General features: G+C 36.0%; 2 long non-coding RNA genes across 2 annotated transcripts; one reads left to right on the forward strand and one right to left on the reverse strand.

Moving 5' to 3' along the window:
* The first annotated feature begins 472 nt into the window (after positions 1 to 472).
* LOC128237270 (uncharacterized) lies at positions 473 to 2,300 on the forward strand. The gene is made up of 3 exons (XR_008261547.1): positions 473 to 734; positions 1,077 to 1,462; positions 1,707 to 2,300. It is a non-coding gene; the product is annotated as an uncharacterized LOC128237270 (long non-coding RNA).
* Positions 1,479 to 2,943, reverse strand: LOC128237267 (uncharacterized). Its single transcript, XR_008261543.1, has 3 exons — positions 2,785 to 2,943; positions 2,433 to 2,585; positions 1,479 to 1,803 (listed from the first exon to the last, which is right to left on the reverse strand). It is a non-coding gene; the product is annotated as an uncharacterized LOC128237267 (long non-coding RNA).
* Positions 2,944 to 4,568: the final 1,625 nt, after the last annotated feature.

A 4,568-nucleotide genomic window follows, 5' to 3' on the forward strand; every position in this document is an offset into this window, starting at 1 on the left:
ATCACCAATTCGTATTGTGGCTTTTTGCATGTGTCTTAAATTCTCATATTTGATAATAAATGCAACAATAAAATATTTCCCTTATTCTGCCACAGTTATGCACCAGTCAATTGTAACAATGGCGCCCAGGTCTTGTTTATACCGGGGATAGCAAGGGAAATGGGCCATGTTTTTACCTTCCAGGTGGACCGGCAGTGCTGAGTGAATGCGGTGTTATTGTTTTTGCGCTGATAACAGGGAATGGGCCTAACCTAGGATGTCCCCAGGGGCATTTGACGGGGATCTGGTCATTTCGTAACCTTACCATTTCGTAACTGCTGATCTTGGTTTTTTCGTAACCATTCTGTTAGTCAATTCGTAACCGTCAAGTAATCAATTGACCTTTCGACAGCGGCTTCTAAGCCACGCCCCCTGATATCAAGGGAGCGAACTCTGTCTATGTCCGTCAAACAAACGAGGAAGTAATGGCGTCTCGCGTCGTTTCGCTTTCCGATTTTCCTGACAAATTATCATAAATGTGACATTACAATGCGAAAAAAATAGAAGTCAAAGGAATTTGTAACTGGCTGCTACATCGGAAGGCTCGATATATCTTTAGAAAATGACGATATCTAACATTTACGAGGTGAAATCTATCCAAGTCAGAGAAAATCGGATAGCCGCCATGTTGTCAACATTGACATCGATACAAAGGAAAAGCGTGTGTGTGACGCATACTGTAAATGCAAACAAGGGTAAGTTTAACTTTTAATAACACCGGTCCTTCTTACAGTATTGTTGAAACAAAGATTAAATCATCGCACAATATGAGTAAATCAGAAATGGCCCGAATGGGGAACCCGGAAGTGACATTAAATAACAGTTACTTGCCAGCTATACAGTATAACCTTGTATTCTATAGTATGAGCAGAAATGGTTTATTGGGGTTATGCATAAAAAGTTTCAGTTCTAAGCGATTGAACACTCCCCCTTATGAATAATAATGTAATAGTTGACAAGTGACAATCGTGGGTGATACCAATCTGTAACCTTTGCATTGCTCAAACATTCATATGCTTTGATTTTTGTTCTTACAGAAATTGTGGAACATGTTCACACACTCTGGCTGAAAAGTGCCCCCGGTGTGGGGCTCGAACTCACAACCACCAGAACACTAGCCCGGCGCTCTAACCAACTAAGCTGACTGGGCAGCTGGTTCTAACCCACACACACTACCCTCCCCCCATTTACCGGTTAAGGCTGGTGGAGGGTCTCTTGCTATTTACCGTTGACACCATTAAAGTATTCTGATTGATGGAGATAAGGAAGTCCCCTTATTATTGTCTTCAACAAGCCTACCGCCACAGGGGACCTAGCATAAGACCGGAAACCGCCCCCCCCCACACACACACATGATATTTGCCAGTCCAGGCAATGTCAACCGCAAGAGAAAACCAGTGATGACAAGTTTTACAAATAAACGGTAGGACCTATTTTAAAGCTTTTTATAACATTTAGTTTTTACTTTGCTGTACAAAAGTAATGGACTATTTGTCCAGAGAAAAACAACAACCACAAAACATTAGCTAGTATCTTGTCAATATTTCATTATGATATACATGTAGAAAGCAAACATCAAAGGCAGTAGCATTTACAGCTAGTATTAAAATATTTAACAATACATGTAACTGATTTATTTTAATATTGGCATCTTTTATTTATTTCAGGAAAGTGTGGTCTTTTGAAGAGAGTTCTTGAAGTTGTTCAGCATGTTGTTTTGATGGATTCTTGGAAGGATGTACCTCTATGATGTTAGCTTCAGTTCTGGAGTATAACACCAGTTGTTGCATATTTAATATCAGATTTATTAAATACATTGTTGTTTTGCAAACATTACTTAAACTTTGATATTTCTTTGATGTTTATGTATGATATTGTAGGTGAATATCTCTTTATTGCAATGGCAAATATATTTTAAAATATATAGCATTAGCAGAAGTTATTTTTCACTGTTAAAGCTGCACTTTCACAGATTGATCACTTTGACAACTTACACAGGATTCGATTGCATTTATCATGTTTTGGCTCGGAGAAGTTTGCTTTGTGATTTATATATTAGGTCTTAATTTAAAGAATGCCAAAATAAGCCGATTCTGAGACAAAAAGTGTCAAACTAGAATTCTGTGAGAGTGCAACTTTAAGAATACTGTTAATCGAGTGTGCATGTGATCCGGACTCTGAACATTGGATGAACTATCATTAAATATTGTAGATTTACGTAAATGGCCCAAAATATAAGAATAACAATGAAAATACATGCATGTTTGACTTGTTCTTTATTCATAATAAGTCTAAGTCTTTACAGCACATGTTTGGCAGAATCAAGTTCTAATGAACATAATAATTGATTTAAATGTACAGTGAAATAAATTGTTTTATACAGAAAATAAAACCTTAACGATTCAGACCGATCTGTTCTCGTTTTGTTTTGGTGGCTCAAATATTTATCTGAGTTTTGGAGGAGGCCTAGCTGGTGTGAGCTGGTCAAATACAGTAGCTGCTTGAGGGTCAGTGTTTTCTTGATTGGATTTCCCGTCGACAAAGTGCTGATATAAAAATAAGAAATCTATGAAATGTGTCGGAATGACAGCTACAAAAGCCATTGTTTACATAGGAACCATACGAGTATATGAGATTCGGAAGCATGCGATGGTTCGGACAAAAATCTAGTTGTACGATATTTCCTGATTTACTTTGAAAGCAAAGCAGTTTATAAAAACTACATAACGGTATCAACAAAAATACCTCTATCTTGAATGAAATCAATCGTGTCCATGTTGAACCTGATATTAAATGGCCATTAATGCCGATTTGACAACACAAGCCAAAGCATAAATGTACGATGTTTATAGTTTAAAAATAGTAACACTTATTTAGGTCATGCACGGACAATTTCAGTATTAAATAAATTTTGAGCGGATTGAAATAAGTAGTTTTGTTCAAAAAATACTTTTGTACAGACGTATAGATGTTTCGCCTTTGAACGATCTTTCAAAATTTCCAAGTTCAGCTGTTGATGAGGTCTTCCACAGAGTCTGATACAGCACTTGCGTTTTTCTAAATAACTCACTGGTTTCGAATACAGAACGAATTGTAAGCCATCTTTAGTCGGCCTGGCTACCTTGTATCCGAATTACAAGTGCCATGACAACACCTTTTTACCATAATACTTAAAAAGGCGAGGAATTGCCAGCGCATGTATATGACGGACTCTGGTCAGTTTGACGGACAAAATGGCGGATAGCAACACGGCTTATCAGCCCTACATTCTGATTGGCTGATAGGACCTGTCAATCAAATCCTGTCGTAAGGTCAATTGCTCATATAATAACCACCATTTAACAAGGTGATAAATAGTACACTTAGCACCTCGTTAAGTGTATTGTTCGAACCTGGATGTATATTGCACAGCAACCAAGACACCAATTGGGAGACATTACTCGAATTCTCACTAGTAACAAGCCAATAATTTATGTTACTCAATAGTTATTAGATATATATATATATCATGCTAAAGTAGAAATGATTTGTTATACTACCAAAATATGTTAATTATTTTCTTACATTTTGCTTACTTATAAACAATAATTAAAGACTGATCGCGATGTATTTTTGAGTAAAATTACGTTTACATAAATGATCATTCTTGACCTATTTCATTGACTATATTTGTTTGAATTGTTTAAAACGAACAAAATTTTGTTCTGTTTTTTTCTCAATTGATTCATATTCTGCATACTTTATATCCGAAACCGACAAAAAACAACCTTAAATTATTTGTTAGGCCAAATAAAAAAATAGGTCTGTTTCAGGTTACCCGACCGACCCTATTTTTCCCGCCGACCCTAACCTATTTTTCCCTGAAAAAAATGTGATTTGGGTACGAAAAGCATTTGTTACGAAATGTATGTACGTAAAGTTGACAATATTAGAGTTGGATTTTTTGAATGTATTTACCGTACTTCACCTTAGAGTTCGGACACCTTAAAATAATTAATTTTTCGCTCTACGAATTCATAGAAAATAACCATTTTTACATTTTATTTACATGTATGGTAAACCTGCCTTTTTTCTTCATGTCTGCATTTTACCACTTATTAATTTATCCGTAGTTATCAATGGTTATTACGCCTATAAGTCACTGTAGCTCCTTCATCAAGATGGTTAAAATCCCATTCAACACCATTTTATACATGCATTGAAATGAATAAACACATTTTATCGGCTTCAGATCAAACAGTCCCATTGTGTGACGTCACATAACTCAGTTATACCCACGAGGATCTCATGGAGAGCATGGATATTGTTATGCAGGATTAATGTGTCTGGCGTTTTTTTTATTGTAACTTGAGTATTGCATTTATAACTTTAATTCATCACATTTAATAGTTACCTGTATCATTGAAAGTGTTGACTTTATTGTTTTCATGCCAAGAAATCTTATCCAATTTTCAATTAAGAAGGAAACCCCTGTATGCCAGCATATACCTGGATTTTAGCAGCATATGCATTATGTTCCATTCAGTGGT

The sequence above is a fragment of the Mya arenaria genome, chromosome 6, assembly GCF_026914265.1.
Source record: "Mya arenaria isolate MELC-2E11 chromosome 6, ASM2691426v1".
Taxonomy (NCBI): domain Eukaryota; kingdom Metazoa; phylum Mollusca; class Bivalvia; order Myida; family Myidae; genus Mya; species Mya arenaria.